Source organism: Taeniopygia guttata, chromosome 11, assembly GCF_048771995.1.
Source record: "Taeniopygia guttata chromosome 11, bTaeGut7.mat, whole genome shotgun sequence".
NCBI classification, from domain to species: domain Eukaryota; kingdom Metazoa; phylum Chordata; class Aves; order Passeriformes; family Estrildidae; genus Taeniopygia; species Taeniopygia guttata.
In genome coordinates, this window is record NC_133036.1 from 815,752 (window position 1) to 838,874 (window position 23,123).

The 23,123-nt window shown below is 35.3% G+C and overlaps 1 long non-coding RNA gene across 5 annotated transcripts in view; it reads right to left on the reverse strand.

The window, feature by feature from the left end:
* Positions 1-13,586, reverse strand: part of LOC115496799 (uncharacterized) — a 249,852-nt gene extending 236,266 nt beyond the window's left edge. For all 5 annotated transcript variants that reach the window (XR_012057751.1, XR_012057749.1, XR_012057750.1 and 2 more), the window contains exon 1: positions 13,424-13,586. This is a non-coding gene — a long non-coding RNA (uncharacterized lncRNA). The remainder of the gene's footprint in view (positions 1-13,423) is intronic.
* Between the last annotated feature and the right edge of the window lie 9,537 nt (positions 13,587-23,123).

Sequence of the window (23,123 nt, forward strand, 5' to 3'; positions counted from 1 at the left end):
GAGGCAGCCACGTTCCATCTGCCGTGCAGTCAGGCCACATATATAACTCAGTCCCACCTTTAGTCACAACAACTGCTGCTTTCTCAGCCTGACAATGAAATTTAGTGATTGATGTCACGGGCAACTCCCATCTAACATTCAACCAAATGCGCACTTAGCATTTAGGCGTCACCTGTTCCAGGCATAAAACAAAACGGGCTTTTTTTCACAGTAATTCTTTGTAGGAAGGGAGTCTGGCACTTCACCCAAAGCTCAGCACAGAAGTGACTTCAAGTAATCACCAGAGAAAAGTTCCCCTTCAACCCTCACCCCCGTATTTGACAATACTTTTAGCCACGAGTTTAGCAGATATATTACTTTTACAGAAAAAAATCTACCTGTTGTGCATGAACAATGTTAAAATATGTAGACCACTACCAAAAAGACTTAAATTTTTCATTGTATGATAAACTCAACTTGTAAGCTATGCATAGTCAAATATTAAAATAAAAGCATATTTTTTTAATAATTATGAGAGATCTAATATTGATATAAACATACCAGCACTCAACTCCTGGAATCAAATAAAGTCCCTCTAAGGTTTCATGCATTCTTGGAAAGCAATCAAAGGCCTCTTTTTCCATAAGTTTGTTATTTATAGAAAAGCATTTGATTGTTGCATTGAAGTGTGCACTCTATGTGTAAAAAGGTGTTTATGGGTTTTAGTACAGTATAGTTAATACCCAAGCAATACCTAGCCCTTTCATAATAAAGAACCCTTACTGAGAGGGTATATATTGTACTTTTCATCAAGTGTACAGCATACAATTACATTTGTTGGTGGTCTATAATGTAAACCCCAGTTGAGTCAGCTTATAGCTGATGGATTTCTTGTTCTGCATGCAACAATTAAGAACAGTTACATTTTTGGATTCAGCTGAAAGTAAAGAGTAAAATTTGAGAAAAATATTAATAATTTCTTTCAAAGCAAACTATGAAAGCTTTCGGAATATTTTAAAATCAAAACTACACTGCTTAGGATTTAATATAGTCTTTCTCCTGTGTATGGATTGATAATTATATACTTTCCCACAGACAAAGAAAATAAAAGGTGCAAAGAGTACACAAAACAGACCTTCCTGCACACAAAAGGTACAGTTACATTCAGCATAAATGTGGTAAAACACAGACCTAGCAAAACTCCTACCACAGCATAACTTTAACCATCACTGGGTTACACAGCTGACAATATTCAAAACACAAGAGAAAAAAAGCCACATAAATAAATTAAACTTTTCTTATCACAATGAAAATCAAAGAAAGCATTACCTGTTCCTAAACATCCAGAATCTGAAATTTAATATAAATTCAGCTTCCCATAAATTAATTTAAATGGGTATACAATAATTTAGCATTTTAGTAGATTAATGTTACTTTTAAGCTTAGAAGGAAATGTAAAATTCAAGCTTTCAGAGCTTGACATATTTTAATCCCAATGTATGATTTAAATATGTGCATATTTGTTTGTTTTAGCTGCTTTTGTTTGTGGTGTTTTTCTTTTCAGACTGTAGCAGAAAAGAAAAAGCAAAGTTATTTAAGATCAAAAAATCTGCAGTCCTAAGAATCTGCTTTCTGATACTGACTGGCTGCGGAACAAGTTCTTAGAAGTGACAAATCTTCTTAAAACACACATAAGCATAACTAGATAGCTGAGCTGGGCACCAATGTCACAAGCAAAATTAAATTCCAATATGAATTACATCTTTAATAAGTTATGGCAAAGTTTACTTTCAAAAATTAGGCACCTTTCACTTCACAGATCTGGATTCTGTCCATTATGCTGCCGCCACAATTGAAGATACTTAAGCACTTAAATGTGTCAGATGGAAAGTCCCTGTTGAACCACCCAGAGCAGGATTTTCAATGGCAGAGATGGTGTCAGGGCTGATCCCACATGGTCCCACAGCCCTGACTGCCATGGTAAAGTACCAGAGATGCCAACTGTGTTACTGACAAACCAGCTTGAAGCAATTTGGTCCCCAAAAATCCATCTACATACCCATGAAATGCAACTCCTTTGGATTGCTTTATAGTTTAGACTTAGTAAAACTTATAAAAGATCTTTTCTTAAATCAGGATTTCCACAGAAGCTTTAAATAAAATAGATCAGAAAACAAAGTTAAAAGTACAGCCTTCAGTATTCTCCTTAAAAGCACTTTGGTGCATTCAAAGTTAATTCACTGAACCAGCTTCAGATCAGGAGTAAGAGAACTTCTGTGAACTCTGATTTTTTGGATTATACAGGCAAAATCCTAGTTATTGTTCTTTAGTCATGGTTTAAGTAACAAAATAATATCTGTAGATACAGACTTTTCAGGATACTGGAAGAAGGGAGACATTTATATATATTGATAAAATTTTCTTGCTGTAAATGAAACCAAACTTCCCAAGTGTAATGCACAGTAAGTGCACATTGAGGTGGACAGAGAGGTAGAATAAATGAAAATTCAAGTATAAACAACCTCACACAATTGAGCAGTTAAGTCAAAGAGAAATGCAGATTTAACCTATAATTACAAGACAGAACTCTGAAGTACGTTATAAAGTCAAATGTTTGCACAGAAATATATTTTGCTAGAAAGCAAAATGGTAGCTCATTTGCATATTTCTTTTTGTTAGCACACAAAAGAGTCAAACTGCTAAAATTAAGATAGCAAATTGTTTGAAAACCTCATTTTAAAGCAAAATAAATCAGGCTGAAAACAACCATTTTACATATAGTCCCAATTTTTGCAAAGTTGATCCAGAACACATCATTCTGAAAAAAGAAGACTAGATTGGTATTTTAGACTACACAGATCTGATGATTTCAATAGATGCTGACTGCTCTTATCCCAGACTTGTTCAGTGCTTCATTCACACTAAACACAGAAGCAGTTTAGCAGGTGCTTTCAGTCTCTTGCTGGATCAGAGCCAGTATTTTCTGTCTCACTCAACCCCAAGCAGAAAAATTCCTTTCATATTTACAGAATTCAACACATCACCTTCTGGAAAGAACCAGTCATTTAAAATGTTCTACCATGGTAAAACTAAACAATGGCAGAAAGTCAAGGTTTAGTGATTTAATTATTTTTTTCCCCAAGCAAAAATACAGTAAGCTAGAGTATTTATCTACACACTGATATTTTCATATTAGGAGGGTGTCTACTCCATGTTTTAACATGAATTGCAGTAGAGTGGCATAAACACCTTCTTTGATGTTCCACTGATGACTTCAACATTTGCTTAGAATCATTAAATATCTTAATAGCTCTCCAACATCATGAGTTAAAGTATTATATGGGTGGATCTTACTATAAAAATACAATATTTTCTATTAAAATGCTGTTATATTAATAACTTAATAGACTATTTATTTGAATCTGATTTCATAACATCTATTTTTTTCCCTTTTATGTGTTACAGCCACCTCAGAACAGTAAATTTCAACACTCTGTAAGCTGTTAGGAAAACTATGAATTCAGTGAATCAAAGTGGAAAAGAAGAATGGTAAGGTGTAAAGGATCTGCACCAAACTGGTTTTGCCAACTAGGCACCTTTTTTAACCTATTCCTGCTCCTCAGGGAGGAATATGGGCTTTGCTACTGATAAAACATCACTTATTTCAAGACAAATTTCAGCTATACATTTAATCAGATCAGACAGGTTTAAGGACAAGTTCCTACAATCCAGTTAATACAAAATATGGCCAAATAAATATTTGTAACTTGACCAAAGTTATCTTCTTGCATTAATTCAATCATAAAACCAAGTGTTTACACAGATGATTACTGATTATGCTGTACTACATTTTTGTTTACTACAACGCACACTATATTTTGTTTATGAGGGTTAACAGATTACCAAAAAATGCATGTTAGTAGTTAAACATTGTTCCTGTAGAATAAATGGATGAAGTGAAATCTGATAGTGTATGCATAATCCAACACGCTGATATTGTACACAACTCAGCCATGTGTTTGTACAGGAGAATATATTAAACCCCATCTGTTTTAACAGTCTTTAATGTTATAAATTAGGAAAACATCAAAAATTTCAGGAGACGGCAAACACTTATTTGTTGTCTTTCAGCTCTATATTTATTAGACAAGTTTGTTATCAAACTATTCCTCTAAACATGAAAAGAACAGCAGGCCTTCTGGAAAACCAGATGGCTGCTGTGGTTTTGAAACATGTTCTGGAAGGGTTATGTAGTTTACATTTTTTCTTTTTCATAAAGGATTGTGTGGGATGTGGCATGGTTCTCAGACACAGAACTCCTGCAAAAAACCCAAGGGGTATGTGGGTGGGAGAGTAAGGTACTATTTGAGGATACAAAAAGAAAGCAAAATTATCCATGTCACTGAATCTGGGAAACCATCTTGTAAAAAAAGAGAAAATTTTTGGCTACAAAGGAAATAAGTTACCACTATAAAGAAAAAAAAATGTTTTCTGCCTGCAGTCTTAAGCATTTCCCCGCCTTTCTGTGAAACAGAAGGAGGCCATAGACACTGGAATTAAATGGGGGACCAAAAAAAACAACAAACAAAACATCAGAAGAAATATATTTGATGGGATGAATTACATGCATATCAGGAGGAAAAAAGAAAAAGGTCATTCTATCAAACTGAGAATGTAATACTATTCCAAAATAAAAAATGCTTAATAACATTTGGTTAGTTGTTAAATCAATACACAGTAGGAGGAAACCCCAAATATAAAGAGGAATCAAAGCCCCATTTCAGGAAGGATTAGAAAATTCAAGAAAAGGAATCCATGGCTACCTCCAGTATTTTGTATTTGGAATGACACTTTCTTTTTGTGTCATGATCTTTTGTGTTGGACCAAAAAAAAAAAAAAAAAAAAAAAAAAGTATTTCATTCCAAGCACACAGCTTTGCCAGAGGAAAAAAAAAAAATAAAAAGAGGCATTTGAGAATTTGGATAGGCTCTGGGACTGGGATGGCAGATCCTCCTGACCCAGCAGGGGGGCCAAACAAGCCAGGTGCCAGCATCCTTTAATAACCCCGGCAAAGCCGCTTCCCCGGCTCTCCCTCACCTGGGAATTCTGGTTATACACATCTGTCCCCCTCCTAAAAACATCTCCCACGTGTTGCCAGCCCTTTGCTACACCTCTGTTTACGGAGTCTGCTTCTAAAGCGCAGACAAGCCAGCTGCCACCAACAGAACTGACAGCACGTCTGATGCTGGAGGTTGCTGAGATCCCCAGACCTTTGGCAGCAGGCGTGGTGGAGGAACAGGAGACACAGAACAGCCCAGAAACAGCCACAGCTCTGGCTGAATCCAGGGAAAACACCGTTCCCACGAGGACACTGCCTACAGGCCTTGTGTAGGCTCCATCCCTGGAAGTTTAAGGCTCGCAGGACAAACCTGGACTAAACTGGCCTCATCCTGCAGCTGACTCCTGCAAGCAAGAAGTTAGAATAGAGTCCCTGGAGGTCACTTCCAAGTTCATTAATCCTCTGATTATTTAGAAACTAGGAGAACTCCCAAGAATACCCTTTTCTTAATTCAGTCTATTTTTGTGACTGACCATTTCAAGTCAGCAATGGCCTACTGGACAGCTAACAAAGACGTGGATGAAACAATTTAATTAAAATAAGCTGAAACATGACTTTTGCTTTTTTTTTTTTTTTAATCAAGGCATAACTATTTGGCAGATATTTTGGCAATATATTTATCCAAATAAATTCATGTTCAGATATTTTTTCTTTTTATTTCTTCTCCCTGATTTATAAAGGTGGGATTTAAAAAATATAGTATTTTTCTCTAAGCCATTATTAAGTAACCCTTGAATTACAATGTTGTATTTCAATTTTCATCACTCGTCACATTCAGCCACAAATACTAGTACATTTTCTTCACTCAAAACATATCTTTTATTGATACTATGTCTGCAATAATGATGCAGGTGAATTTTATCATTCCTTTCACCCTACTAGTAATGAACAAATTCACTGCTTATTACTTTGGACTTGATCTCTAGCAAAACACTACTGGAACAAACAATTTGATTTGTCAACACCTTTACAAGGACTCTTCAATCAATGTCACAAATCCAAATTTAAGCAGCAAAATACATTTGACTGCAAGACCCCAGACTGATTAGAGCTTCGAGTTCAGTGAATTGCACCAGACAGGACAGCAATCAGATTATTAACTCCACTTGAAAATACTCTCTGCTGCCTGGGATTAGCATGCATATTTTGATATAGATCGATAAGCAATCTCCTTTCTATAAGAAATGCCTGCAACATTCATTTGGCTGATCAAAGGTATATATCAGCTTGTTGTGACAGCTAGCTATTGTTTTCCTCTTTCTTTACAGGAGAGTCTCTATTAAAATAAAATCCCTGGCTCCCTTTCACCTAATAGTGGAAGTCAACAGAGAGTCACAAAATTCCATCTCCTCAATACCGAAACACAATTAGTACAGAAAGGACTTTTGCCTTTTTTGTGGTAACTTCACTTTCACTTCTTCACTCTTTCTGTTCTCCCTCCCTCCCCCATTCTGAAACTATGAACATTCTCTTCAAGCCTTCCAAATATTGTCATGGTATTCTTCCCTTCACAATCAAATTAGAAAAAAAATTACATTAAAAAAATTTGGATAACACTTTTCACAAGAACAATATATTTTGTGGCTTTGGATTAAAAATAAAGCAACTTTTTATGCTAAGGTTCACACAAAATCCATTTCCAGTTAACTCATCAGAGAAAGAAGGCAAGATATTTTCTGCATAAGGTAACATGAACTCTTAAATTAGCTCTGGATTTTATTGCATCTGCAGAACTGAAAAACTAAAATTTATCTGCCAAATTTTTTCAAGATAAAAGCACAAGCATTTCATCCCTCCTCTAATTACATATGAAATAACTGCTATCTCATCTGAGCTTTTTATCTTTTTAATAAAAAAGACATTCTTTAAAAAAGACAAACACAGCTTGCAAAGCATACAGTCAAAAGTGAGTTTGCACAAAACAAAGAGACACCATGCCTCAAGGAGGCCATCAGAGAGTCAATGTGCATTTTGATCTACTGAGGGAGAGACACTCTAAGATCAACATGAGAAGAGAAACCTAAATTAAAGCTTTTTTTCCCAGAAGCACTGGTTCTTCACAGAAAACAATCCAACCCAGATTCAGTTGTAGGACTGAAGTCCTGAAGCACAGGAGAGAAGATTCTCCATCCACACATATTCTTCAAGGACAAATACAAAAACAAAGGAGCTTTCACTGCTGGTTTTATAACTTTTTACAGCTGTTTACAATTTTAATTGGTGATCTTCCTAACCAAATATTTCTAAAATATAACTGAGTAACAATGTACTGAATTCCCACCCCACTGAATTCAGTCAGCCTTTCCCAGTGCCAATGGCTTTGCTCCTATGCCTTGTCTTGAAACAGCCTCCAAGTACCCCTTGGTGCTCCAGGACTTAAAAAAATAAGTAAAAAACTTATTTTTTAAACTTGTGTTTCCCTCCATGCTGATGCAGCTCCTTCACACTTGAGAGCAACACATGAGAACCGGACTCACAGTCTGAATCTGCTCTAGTACATACAATTTCCAGGCATTTATCAGCATAAATTTTAGTCACTTATAATGTTCCAAATACTTTTATCACAACACTACTTTTATTTTCCTACTTTAGGACTTTCCCAGCAGAAGTTGTACATTATTTTCTTACGTCCTATAAATAAAATAGTTCCTTCATCACTGAATCCCTATAGTAAAATCCTCAGAAAATCATGTTAACTCTAAATAAGCCTAGGTTTCCCAATACCACAGAGACATGAATTCATACAAAGCAATTTAATCCATGTATGTGTACCTAATACATATTATATTAACTAAGACAAGAGAATTTATCATATTCTAATCCTTGTTAGATATTTTTCCCCCAGCAATTTTCAAACATTTATAATTTCTGGTGTCATAGAACTGCAACAGAAACTGCTATGAATAATATGTCATCTCTTATTATTATTTCTAATTAATTAATTTATTCAAACTGGGCAATCTGTAGGCTAGAACATAAAGAAAGCAAATTCCAAGTAGTTCTTTCAGCTAAAGATACAAACAAAAAAGAATATTTTATGTGGAAGTAATTTCATCCATTGAATTTCAATATTAAAGAACAATTCTACTTTCACCTTTAAAAGATAATGCAATAAAAGGCAGCATTTAGGAAAAGAGAATTAGTTCTTAATATCAGCTCCATAACTAAAAGTGCATGTGGTAGTGTATAGCAGAGCATGGGTTTAGCTTCTGTTGACTGTTTTCTTTGTATTTAAAGTTGCAAAGGCTTTTCTGAATGACAGAGGGGTAAGGGAAAAGGAAAAGAATCTTACAAATACCCAGCAGTCAGTCCTATTTACTCCCCAAGCTGATTTTTTTTTCTTTCAAATAATCCTTCGGTAATAGAAGATCAACATCAATCTCCCTTTTCAGTTTATCAAGGAAAAACTTGTATACTGATATTACCTGGAAAGCCTAGACATCTCTTTATGACATTAAAGATTAAATATAAAATGATTATCCAGATTATTGATTCACTAAGAGGATCAATGGATTTAACAATATTCTTAAAGCAGAACATTAAGATATATAAGGATACACATAAGGATAATTGCTTGTACTTCCTGAAACTAGTGGGAAGAACAAGTACCTTCATCACCTTTTGCAAAGCCAGGATATTTAAATTGATACCCAAGTTGTTTTTCTTTATTGGCCCTTCAGCAGAGACAATCTAAATCTAATTAACTGCAGATAGGATCTTCATATTTGATTAAGAAATCTCACGCAGAAAATCAAGGATTTCAAGATACAGATTCTAAATCTTTAAGCTTCTTAACATGTTTATGATTTCTTTAATGTAGCATGTCAAACTCAGCAATACATTGACTGATTTTTGTTGTAAAAGTCTATAGAGTTCTGTTGTGCAAGAATAGGAAGTGGGTCACATCAGACATAACCTTCCTTTTGTACTTTGCACACTAACATGTTTATAAAAGGGATTATAAATATATATAATAAATGTTTAATATTTTCTACTTAATCTAATAATAGTTTGGGTTTTCTTAATTAATGGCTAATGCTAGTGACTGAAGAACTTTATAAGGCACTCAGAAGGCATCTTATCATATGAGAAACGACACAGATAAATTAAAATTAAAAGTGAAAATGTTTATGAAATTATTTTAATAAAAATTTACTACTTTTTACTTGACACAAATGTATTTCATAGGAAAAGTTTCTCAAATACCTTCATAGAACAATACATTGGTGCAAAAATTTGATTCCACTTCCTATAATTTGTGTTTCACATGGAACATAAATCAATCTCCTCACTCCTTCTTCAGCACCTCAACCTAACTGTAAGTAAACTTTGAGATCAGTCCATATTAGCAGAATAGCTCATTTTGCTAAAGAAACTCACTGTTGGCTGCCTTCCCAAAAGCAAGCAGAGTTTTCTGATAAGGAGCATACATTTGGGTTCACCAACAGGAAGAGATGAAGCCAACTTCTGTCCCCTTTCATTAGTCATTTCCCTCCATTGCAATGGCAAAATCTGAGAAGCTTGATTCCCTCTTGCATACCTAGAACCACAGCAGGCTGTGCAGAAGGGCATTTAAAGCTACAACATAACCCAAGCAGAAAAATACACATAAAAAATAGTAATTTGCACTTCACTGTATATTACTCTACTAAATCTGAATTCATTGATATTCTTCATCTTTGACAAAAGAGAAGACTGTTGCATAGACCATTCATTCTGAAGGAAATTAATCTTCATTAATCACAATGGCAGCATTATTGACACAATGCCTATATTAATTCAATTAGACACCTTATTTCTCTATTCCACACTAGTAATGTACCTGCTTCAAATTGAGAAATTATTTGTGCTAGCTATTATTTTGGATGAAATCTGTTGTCTGAGTATACATTGGAAAATTGTTAGGGGAAAATTTTACGAGACACAATATCTTATTTAGGGGCAGAAAGTTCTTGTAATAATGGTATTTGAAAATACCATTAGATGTGTCAGAACAGTTGTGGTCTTGTTCTTAAGACAGGTCCTGTCTATAGTCCTGCTTCTAAACATACCAATACATTGCTTCTAGCTTGGATTGAGTTCTTTTTGGATGATCTATGTATGTTCCACACTATTAAACCTGAAGAAAAACAGTCTCACACGTTCAGTGGAGATCTTCAACATGGTCCATTTTTGATCTCTTAAATGTAACAGCTCTAATCATGTAAGTCCATCTTTAAGAAAATCAGTGGCTTGATCTGTGATACTTTATCCACCTTCTCAGTAAAAGAAACTCCTCAAAGTGTCAGAGCACTCAGTTGTGTTGGAGATCTGCTGCACTACTGCCTTTTGTTTGATTCTTTAGAACACCGAACACAACTTCCACGTCATGTACAGAAATGATGCAGCTCTACTACAGTTCTGTATTCTGGCTCCATCTGACAAACTCTCAGGGTACAGAGCAGAATCACAAAGCGCCTGAGTTGGGAAGGGACCTCTGGAGTCATTTGGTCCAAATTCCCAGCTCAAGCAGGACCAGGCAGAGCTGGCTGTCCAGGACCACGTCCAGCCTGCTTTTGGAAATCTGCAGTGAGGAAGACTCCACAGTCTCCAGAAGCTGCTCTCATTCTCAGAAAGGCACAGAAACAATAAGCTGGAATTCCAATTTTGACATAAACCCCCCAGCATAAGTGGAAGAGGAACTTACTTTGTTGTGTTAAGTATGGCCATTTGCAATATATTAATTACCATCATACATTCAAGGTCTGGAAGAAGTGTGACCTTGAATATAAAAATTAATGCTATTTTTCCTATTTTAGTTTGTCTAGAGCTAATGTAATCAAACAGATGGAAATAACAAATGTTGTGTTACTTGCATCATATAACTCTTTTAACATTTCTTCATCTCAGAAATAACAAGAGCCTGAAAACTTTATGAACCAGGTTCTGCACCTTCATAAAAAGCCTCTTACACACATTTGGTAACATGACCCCTCTGTCCTTCCCCCCTCCCAAGATTAGACTGTACTGCACTTCACCTGGTACCCACCTTGGAAAGAGGTAATTTAAGCAGGTGCAACTGGGAGCATTTGTTGCACCACTGAAAAGGGAAAACAGTCCTCCATTTACAGCTCTTCATTAAACGTACATTTCATCTCACAGGTTAGGTGGAGGTTGTTCCTATAACATTGTCATTTCCCAATTATTTGTAAAGACTGAGGAAAGAACATATTTACAAATACTTAAACACCAGTGCTTCCAGAAATAATTTCACAAATCTTTAAAATAGGAACATCATTTTAACTCTTGACTATTTCACCATACAATCTGTGACTATATTATAAACCTGATTTCCTTTACCAGTACAGAACTGCTGTCTTTCAATATTCCTTCATCTGCCTCATTCAGGCTGCAGAACCAAGGAGCACCAGTCAAACAAATGTGAATGTGTGATCAGTTAGAATTTCACACTTATGCACCTCTTAAAAATAGAAGCAACTACTTTTTCAGGCAAAAGAGAAACTGCCACTACAGAGAAGTAGGGAAAAAAAAACCACCTACAGCCCTATAACTCCCTCCCCTTCTCGCACAGTTAACACAACCAGAATTTTCCAGAGGTTGCTTGGCTCATCTGAAAGTCTCTTCTGTAATAAATGAATGAACATAGACAGACACAACACATCAGAGCTGCACTGACACCGATCTGGGCTCCATCTTTTGCCTTATTCAAGAGTAAACCAAAATGAATTAGGTGGAATGAAACACAGGTTCCTAGGTGTTAAACTACTCTCAGTAATCTTTTAAATGCAATTATTGATGCAATTATATCCACTGATAAGACAGACATTCAACAATTTCAGTGATAATTTCTTTGAGCTAAAGATTTTGGATATAAGGCACAGGACATTATTGTTTTAAATAAAGGTATATTTAGAGTGTCAATCTGAATGAGCTGGATATACTAAAAGGAAAACAAGATAACAAGATTAAATAATGAAAATAATGTGACACACAAATAATGGGAAGTGATAAATTTGCATTTAAGGGACCAAAGAACATAGTATCTATTTTTTTATGCCCAGGCCACTCGAGTGTTCAAGCAAACCCCAGAGGTCTTAAAAGAAAAAAAAAAAAGCATCAGAAGAGCGAAAGGAGAGACTGTCTTCAGACTGATCACTGCTGAACTGCAGAATGTGAGAGGAAAAAGAAATTTAATCTGCTCAGGACACTTACTCCTTATCATACTGTGTCTTCAAAAAAAGATTTAATTACTTAAGCTTGGATATATTTGTCAGTATATGGCAAGTTACTATATTGGGATTAATGCTCTGAAGCATCTTCCTTTGTCACCTGAGATTTTCCCTGAGTGTGTCTCATGTGTAACTAAACACCATGTTTAGCAATGAGCCTTATGTAAGAGTCCTGCTTCTGTTTCCACAGAGCTTATGCTAAAAACAAGTGACTGATTTAAGTGACATTGGGAGGCCCTTTGAGTGTAATTCGCCTTATTATCTTATCAGTGCTGAAGTCAGGAAGTGTGAATCTTATCTAAGGATTACATCTGGCAGGGATCACGATTAGAAAGATAGTATCTCATAATCTATCTCAAATTGTTTACTGTATTCATGCTATTTTTACCCAGCATATAATTAAAAGCCACACCTTTGGTATGCAGGTATGTCGTTTTGACTGCATGCTTATATAAACAGTGTTATGGAACTCAGATCATGTTTCCCTCAAGAATATCACAAACAGTAAATGAGTCAGCTCAGGAGGCAAAAAACCAACAAAAGCCCAATAACTTTTCTGAGAAAAAAAATTCAAAATAATCTGGAATGGAATGAAGCTCAGTATCAGTACATAGGGATGGAAAGAAGCAGGAATTAATTCCTTCTGTTACCAAAGAATTCCATCAAGGAAGTAAAGATTTAGTCATATGCAGCACTCCTGTTGTTTTGAAAAACTTTCAGTTCATGGTAGCATTGAAGAGTAGTCTCAGGAATGCAAATATAAGTGTCTGTATTTCTCTAGCACTTGAAAATCAGCATTATCTATGAACTATTTCAACTGTCTCAGACACCTGTTTTGTTCAGTCTGTTTGGAATCTACTGCTTAACAGAGATCCCTGCAGGGGTACACCACATCCCTGCACAGCCCCAGCAACTCATCCAGGGACTCTGCCTGGGCCCAGGGCACCAACAGTGTAAATCACATGCCCAGATACTATCTGAGGAATTAAATTCATATATAAAATACAATTCTTACTTATCATGCATTCTGAATTTCAGACCAACACAAGTTGCCTGCAAAGTGCACTGAGGTAAACTCCATTTCTTAAACACTTACAAAATTACAAGTACAGCTGCAATCTCAGGGCTCTGTGGACTGCCTTGGTGGCACACATACCCATCAATTTTCTGGCAATCCTGTAATGAAACAGACATTATTAACAAAGAGAAAAAAACATCGAGCTGATAGCCAAGCAAGAGCTGAAGTCCTTATGAAATACTCTACATTTTTGCTGTATTTAACCATATAATCAACCCTTGTACTAATCAGAACCGACCTTTAGATTATGTGTTCCTGTCTTTAATCCAGACAAGGAACAACCTCTACCCCAGCTATTGGCTCCTTTTCAGGACAATTACTTTTCATTTCAATGGCGTATTAGTGTTGTCTCATCACAGGACAATCTGCATACAGAGACAGTAGAGCACATGCTTCACACACTTCTCAAAACTGCTGCTGCCATTCTTTGCACAGGTAGAAACAGGTAAAACCCCCAGCCAACCAACAGCACACTGACAGAGCACACATGACAATGCAGCAAATGCTCCAGACTAAGGAAGGGGCAAAGCATAGTTCTGAGGGAATTCACATCTGATAGCTTCAGTCATCTTCCTATTCTATGCTGAACGCCCAGGTGAAAAGCTCATTTAGCTTTGGCAAGGCAAGCAGATTTCGATTTTGTTTACAGCAAGAGCAAATGGCACATTAATTCTGAAGTGTCCTTTGGCCATCTAACTGCCACTTCATCTAGTTATGTGGTAATTAAACTTTTCCTAGTATGCAAAACTCATTTATGCTTACTTTACCACAGAAATAAAATATTCATAAACTAAAAACAAAATGCCTTCCAACACCATCCAGCTTGTAAAATAACTCCCTGTAAAGAACAAATCTAACATAGTAAACTGCCCAGTGGCTTTCCAGCTTTAAAGGGCTAATAGACAGCCAGCTGTTTGCCATGCCATTAAAGCACTCTGATAAACTCCTTATGGCAGGTGAGAGTTAGAACATGATTTAATAACTACCAAGTGAATAATTTATGAGCAAATCTTATTTTCACTGGAATATTTTACTTCATAATTCAAATCTTCCAGCTTCACTGAAGACTAGAGCTACAAATTATAACTAAGACTTTAGAAAAAATTAAGAAATATATTGTGCTCTTCAAACAGTGATGGTCATTTTATTGAAGCAGCTGAGCACTATTTCCTGAATGGCAACAAGTTTCTGCATCATACAGTTGACAGCTTATTTTGAGCTGGTATAGTACAATTCAAAATTTATAGAAGTTTTCCAATACAGGAGAACACAAACTGTACTATGTGGGCTGAGGAAGTATTTAAAAAGCAAAATAAACTGCCCTACACATGGTCTCATTACTTTATCTCCAGCAAGCTTTAATCAGGATTACATTTTTGCATTCAATATATACTTATGTCTTATCTCCTGTAAGGTTGTTAGCTTACCAGACTCTGAAGCTGTTTTACTACTAAAATATCTCACCAATGAGCACCCACAGCTTCCTATAATCAGTTCTCTTTAACCTAAGCATATTAAAGAATCATATTAAGAGCGGTAAAGAAGTGTCATCCTGCAACATTGTCTCTGGCTGCAGGAGTGAGCTGAACTCACAGTTTAACTCATGCTAGTTTATAATAAGGAAACCACATCTTACTAGCAGAAAGCAGTGAGAAAGAACTATTAAAGAGTAAGACAACATCTATCTATAAATTAAGGTCTTAGAGATGGGAGTGCTCAATTACAATACTACTCCAGTAAATCTACATAATTTTAAAAATAAACCTGATTCACAGGAACCCCCTACTTAATTGCCCCTTTCATAAATTCTCCACAAACCACAAATCATAAGAAAACAGCAAAAAAGTGTTTGCATAACAGCATTAAAATGGAATACTACGTTGTCATGACTCACCTGCAAAAGGTAAAACCTCCCACTGCTTGAAACTAGAGCCAGATTCATCATCTGTTTTGCAGGCAGATTAAATTTGTGAGAGCACAAGCAAAACATGAATGTATGAAAAGTTATTCAGTGCTTCTTTCAAATCCCCTGTTAGACAAAATCTTGCTGAACATTAGGAATAGGGCACAGACTTTTTTAGTGTCCTTAGAATCTGAAGACCTATTTCCCTTGATATAATTTCTGTAGCAAATTGCATGTCAAAAAGTTTAACCAATGTATTAAGAGAATTTCTATCTTATTCTTGCAGTTTGAAAATTAGCCAGTTTAACTTGCTAAATTTTCTAATTTAGAAATAGAAAATGTAGCAAGTTAAACTGAACCCAAGCACAGGAGATAAGAAATTTTAAAAAAGGGAAACAGAGGTGTCATGGAGAGCATTGACAAAGGTGTCCTGAAGGACAGGTACTAAAGAAACACTACCCTTGCTTCTGTGACATAGAGCAGAGAGATCACTGTGACAGAATCTACTAAAGCTACAGTTAGTTATTAAACTTCAGTTTTGAGGTCAGGCCTCAGAGTTGAGGAATATTTACCCATCTGCAGTTCAAACACTGAGGGAATGCTTATGCTAAGAAACACTGTTCTACTTTTCTCTACATACCTGCTTGTGTTTCAGTGAAACAAAAGTAACACAAAAACCCTGATCCTAAATAACCCAAAGGATGCGGGTTTTATTTGTGTTTCCTTTCGAACAAATAAACTACTACATAGAAACTGACCTCCTCCCTCCAAAATGATCGATCCTTTCTGCAACAGTAACCAACAGAAAACAGGATTGCCCCTTGGAAAGCATAAAATTTTCATTTTTCAACCTCCAATAACCTTCAAAATCAGCTTTATTCCATCAGCACTCCTTGATGAGGGAGTGTTTTTTTTTTCTCTGCAGATTTATCTATCTGCCTTTTGAGTTTTTTAAGCACCCACACCAACACCACAGTAATGAAGTCCTCAGTTACACTTCACATTCTCTAAAAGTTTGACAGTCTCACTTATTTTTAATAGTGCAGAGAAATAACAAAGCTTCATTTGGCTAAGGCATCAAGTAGTTGATAATTCATAAGATCCAGTTCATTTCTGCACCATGCCCTTCAGATCACTTCATTTGGGGTGTTAAGCTCTAGCTTGCTGTTTGACAAATTTATCATAAATCTACACATCTTAGAGCTGTAATGAATCCCCTTTTAATGTTAATAACACAGAATGAAAATGAAAACATTTTAGACAGTTTAGAACGTTAACAAAGCCTTACTGTTGCCTGCTAATTCCACAGCAAACCTGATATCTTGTCCTGGTCAGAGTATGGAGCATAACAACATCATATGTTTTGATATGAAAGGCACTAAAGATTAAGGCTTTCAGTGAGGATGGTCTGTGTAGCCTAAATAAATGGAATACTGCTTTGAAATGCTGCAAGGTTTTCTGGAGCAACAGAGATACAATAGACTTCTGCAAGGAAAAAGCTAAAAATATGATTTTTCCATAACTAACAAACATAAATTTCTTTGTTAGTTCATGTGCATATTTTATAAAAAACAAAAAGCAGTTGTAATAGTTTCCTAAAACTATTATACAATCCAATTAAATTTACTTTAAAAATATATAAACTAGTCATGATAACTAATATTATTTAAGCACCTGAGTTTAAAGTTGACATTTAGACAGCTCTATTTCACATTTATAATTCATATATGTAGGCTAAGAAAAAGTGTTGCTATTCATCAGGAGCATGACTTCATTTCGCCTTAAAGAAGTGCTCCATTTAAACCCAATGTTTATATGTGACAGAATTTAAAAGCATATCTTTGAGGAAAAACAGGAACTGAATTTGCAGACGCGGCACCCAATCCTGGTTTTGCAGAGCTGCTGACCTAATACTCCACCTGAATTAATGAGGACTGTGCCTGTGTTAATCTAGCCTGTGTTGTCCTCTCTGGTACAATTCAGCAATTTCAGTTTGAGGAACAAAACCAAATAGTGAACATTCCTAACAGGCAGACTTTGAATACACTCCTGGAAATGTGAACTTACTGTGATCCTTGAATAGGAATTAAGTTGCTAAGAAATATCTGTTACACATTGCTTTCACCCATTCGTTTATTTGAATAAAACCACATTTAACGTCCACTGTTTCCAGTCAGTTTTATTTCTTGCCAGTAGACCTCTTAACTGAAATTGTGCTCCCAATTACAACCTTTAAAATCAACAGCATTCAGGCTAATACAGCTGTACAAAGCTCCTTTACTAAATGTGATGAAAAATTGATATGTATGAAGAGGGAAAGAGACAAAAGAAACATTCCAGGAAATATCTTAAAAGGGTGGATTTTACTATAAGCTATCTAAAAGCATGAAATTTAGAATAACTCTAGTTCATTTCAAGATTAAATTGGAGGAAGATTTTCTCTCAATCTACATTTCAAGACAACCTCAGAAAATACCTATAAAGCATTTGTCGCCTTTCAATTCTTTGAAGGCAACTTTAATCGAGATCATTTAATATGTCCCGTTACACAAAAATAATCATACAATTCAACCCAGTTGCTTTGCATGGAATTCTGGAAAATATTTTTAGGTATTCAGAAATATAATCCTTACAGCTCTCTGTTTGCACTGTTCCTTCATACACTCTCATTTGCAATGTTCCTTCCCCTATGTTGCCTTACAGGGTTGCAGCATCCAGTAGCCATGCTCAGTGCACACATCTCTAATTCTCTATGTAGGCAAACAACAAAGGAGATTTTTAGGAATGGACAGATTTTTTTTTTTTTGTTATTTATTTTAGTCTTTTTCTTATACAAGATACTGACTGGGATGGGATCAACCTGATCAACTTCTATTTCTCATTATTTTTTCATCACTTACAGCTATAACCTTTAGTTTCTTTTTAAGCAATACCACAGTGCAGAATTTTATTTTGGGTGACTGCAAGAATCCACAGAACATATACAGAAATATCAATTTATCTCTAAGGGAATAACTGGTGCTTTAAAAAGCTTTCTAAAGAATAAGGCATATGATTTTTAACAGCAAAAAGATCTTAAACACACTCTGCAGGACTGCACAGATTTGGGGCAGGATGGGGGGAAAGTTAATGCTCAAATGCTGTAGTGCACTCTACACACAAACAGTAATAAAAATCTATCACTTAATCATTTACATGTTGTGTAAAACAGCAGTCTCCTTTTAGTTAAGAGCTGCTTTATGTCGTTTTCATCGATACAAATGTTGCCCAAGTGATTGTGTGGGAGAATACAAGAACAGACTGTAATAAAATTAAAAATAACTTTCCAAGGAAATAGTATTTGGAAGGATTAATTACAGAAGTTCAAACAGGAGGCCATATGCTTTCCCCTCTCTTTACTATTGAGCATACAGTATGCCTGTAATAAAACAGGAAGGGGAAAAAGCTGGTCAAAGCAAACTGTTTCAAGTACCAGGTAATGATTCAAGATATCTTTACAATTTTGTGTGCCTGAATATAGTTTATCTATTCATTTCACTTCTATGCTAAAATTTTTATCAGGTGCCTTCCTTTATAGAATAAAATAGCCCTTTTCCACTACTCCCATATAGCAGGTATTTCTTGAGTGCTAAATACATGAGAGAAGTTGGTAGTGTGGGTATATTTCCTCCTTACATCAAATTCTCTACTCCAAATGTAAGATTTACTTGCAAGAACACAGAGGCTGTCAAAGATTATGGCTGCAACCAGTACAAGCAAAAGAATTTTGCTAAAGTTTACAAGAAAGGGTGCTCTTATATGCTTTCCATTTGAGTAGTAGATAGCAAAGAAACTCACTGTGACTTGGCAAAACTTCACTACAAGTTCACACTGACATGTTAAAATAAAAAAAGTGTATGTTCAAGTGTTTTTCTGATTTGGGGTCCAAAGGCTTAGCTCCAGAAAATGGGTTACTTACTTTTTCATTTGCATGTGAAAACCTTCCCTTAATTTAATCAGTTTAATATGTTTCAAAACTATAGCATTGATTTTGTATACAACTTAATGGAAGTTAAATAAAACTTTCTAGTAGAAAAAGCAGAGCAGAGGTACAAAAATAATCAGAGAGACTTTTATTCCAACTAAGGCATACTCAATGTGACTGAGAAGTTAAAATTATACAGACAACTAGTATTATGGGTGCTACCTTTTTATTCAACTCAATATATAGTGTTTTTTAAGTCCTAGCTTACCTGTATGTTTCCAATTAATTCCTTAAAATGTAGATAAACACATGAAAGTTCTGTTTAAGGGTATGATGAAAAACTCAATGATATAAGTTAACATTATTAGAGATAATAATGGTGTTTATGGCCCCGGAATACAATATTAGAACAGCTGGGTTTTAATTTTCATTCCATGACCTCCATGAGAAAAAAAACCCCAAAAACAAAACAAAAAAACCTCACCAACACCAAAACCCAAAGCCTACTCTTTTCACGTCCATAAATTAGTGGAGAAAAGTTGCATTAAACCACAAGAACCCATCTGGGGAAAGTGTCTGCAATGCTCTGTGCTCTGCAAGAAATCTTTTGCTTGGAAAATAATTTATTAAGAAATGTTAAACAAAAACAAAAAAACCAAAACCAAAACAAAACCATGCCAAAACAAACAAACAAACAAAAAGACTGAACAATAACATATTATTCAAGAATATAGTGCCATGGAAACAACCTATAGAATTATTAAGAGTTATTAGATTATTAGATGATGGGAAAAACTGGAAGTACTTTCCTTACAGTCTCCATTTCAGTCTGTTTGAAACTCTATTTTATGTAATAACCTAATGATGCACTGAGAGTTTTTTACAAATGTAAATCCATCACATCTCAAGTGAAAAATCCACTAAGAGTAAAGCTGGTTTCTATACGGTTTAAACGTAATGCACTACTCTGTCTAAATCATAAGGGAATAAGGCACTTAAAATAGGGTGTCACATTTCGAGGTAATAAATAGCAGATTGATTCAACCTCCCAGTTGATCCTGCAGTTTACTTACATACAAGATGGAAAATAAAGTACTAAAGCCACTGTGATTTACTTCTCAGAAATGAGACACTCTATATTAGTGTAAATGAATGCAAAAGTCCTGCATTGACAATTCTCAGCCAAGCCCTGATTAGATCAGATTGCATCTTTCTGAGCACACCGAGTGCACCTCGCTGCAGATTCCAGCCAGCACTACCAGCCATATATGAAAAAATCAATAAAAAAACCCCAAAACAACCCCACCCCAAAACTCTAAGCTAAGTTTCTCCCATCCATTCATTTTCAAAACATGTTTGTCTCCCCATTTGTCAATATTTAGGGAAAGGGGCTCTGTCCCAAGAGAAAACCCATTACTTAGTGAACTTGCATATGAAATAGCATTTTATTGGTTTTTAGTAGTTATCTAAAGTAGCTATCCAGTAGCTATCACTTTTTAGTTCTTATCTCATACTAATACACTTTCCTATGACTTTGCCAAAAAATATTCATAGCAACACCATCAAGCAATACTTTGAACAACAAAATGTATTTATCCCCAAAGGATATCCCAGGATTAACAGGAAACAGTGAACAATTCCACTTTAGTGTCTAGTTGGTGTAAACTAATACTATTCAAATGAATAGTATTTCAAAGAATCCGGTTCTGCTTATTCCAGCAGGCACATTGATATTACTTATTGTTTCCACAATAGCTCAAACACTGCCATGGATGTCCCTTTTTTAACAGAAAGCACAGGAAATTCTAAAGCAGCAACATTTGTTACAGTCCTGTGTTTTTAGGGAAAACTAAAGGACAGAGGACAGCAGGTGTCTGTGCACCCGTGCTACATGAGCTCAGCATCAAGGGCTTTAAGGCCACAGAAATTCAGGGCCTTTGGTTCAGACTCTGCTCAGAAAGACCGAAACATCATTTCAATTTAAGGGCACCTTCACTAATAAACCCATTTTAGAATTCCTGTAGCTAGGGCAAATCTCTTATTCAAATAACCTGAGAAGGTTTCTCATTTCACATCACAGGAACCACTTCTCTCAGCCTCTTCTCCCTTTAGGATGGAATATTTAGGAAATATATATTGTTAGGAAAATACCGTTTTGGAGAAAAATATGATTATTTCACTTTTTACCACCCAGTGGCTAAAAAAATATGCAGATTTTGTACCAGTGAGATGTTTTCTTATATAAACATATATGTAGATATGAATTTTAATAGTAGGAAAAATCAGGTGGTCTATATGATATTTTCTCAGTCCCTAGACATACAAACAGCTGCTTAAATGCCATCTCCCTTATACAGACTTTTTATATTCAAAATTACACAAGATCCACCTTCCAAGGGTGTTTGTTAAATGCAGTGCTTCTGCAAACAAAAAAACCCCAAGTATCTGGATGAAAAATGGTCATGTACATTTTCAAGAAAATTCAGTGCTGCTGTAGAGTATTAGAATCAGCATATCAGAATATTTCAATACTATTCTAGTTAAAAAGTGGATTTTTATAACTGTCTACTACATTTTGCAAAATTATGTCTTCCAGTGTATGATCACGCATGAAAGGCCCTTGTCTTCAAAACCCAAACTAGCAGAATTTTTAAATAAAATTAAGGCCCTTGAACAAGAAGTAGGGAGTAATTCAGTACTTTAATCTACTAAATATTTTAAAGGTTTGTCATCTGCACTTTAATGTCTATCTTTCTACCAGGTGCATAATAGCTTTAACACTGTAAAAGAAGGAACTAAACATATCTCTTATGCAATAAAACACTAATCAGTGTAAACTTCAAAGGTTTTACTTGAGAGTGTAAACTTCTAAGAAAGATTAGATAACTACTGAGCAGGTGCAATCCAGGAACAAAAATAGGTGGAAACATAATAAAGGAAGCCAGACAGAGCTGTTGCTAAATAAAAATTCCCTTCTTATTAAAGAGAAATTACCATAGCAAAAAAAGAAATTTAGATGTAATTACCATCTATTTTAAGGCTAGCCAAGCATTTTGAAAATATTTCCTGAAAATATGAGTTCATCATCTGCACAGACACTGATATTCTCTTCTCTTGCAGTCATAGTGTATAAAAAATTAAAACAGTGATATGCACATTAAAGGGAAAACACATGGTCTTAAATGGCAGCAAAATTAACAATATTTTTAAAAAAAAATACTATTTTGTATAAAGCAGTCAAGCCTTGAACTCCAGTGTTGCAATGTTCACTGAAGCCAAAAGTTTCATAACCTCCTCCCACACATTCAAGTAATAGTCACATACTGAAGCACACACAGGCACCCTGGTGAATTGCAGAACTAACTTAATGGGATTAAGTTTACACTTAAGTATTTCAAATAAGTACTGCTCATTTCTTACTTTCCATTGTGAGCCAGAACTAACCACAAAGAGACAAACCTAAGATAGATATACATTATTTTTGCCTTATGACTATGCATTTTATTGCCACACATCCAAACTTCTAGGAATTTGGAGGAATAGAAAAGCTTTGTATTTCATTTTATAGTTTTCAAAGAAATGTTTGATTATTCTTACGTGTGGAGAACATGGTCAAATGGTAATAAAGTGAGAGCTTAGTATGAAGAAATAAAAGTATGAGCCCACTGTCAGAGCTAACCAGCATTAGAAGAGGGTTGTTTACAAAAAGCTATCTGTAGTTATGACTTCTTTTTTTCATGTGGACATCCTAATTTTTCTGTTTTCCTGAAATATCACATCCCTTTCCATTACATGTAAGCCCATTTTTGCATGTTTGGTTTGGGGTTTCTTCTTGCAATTCCTTTCCTTTC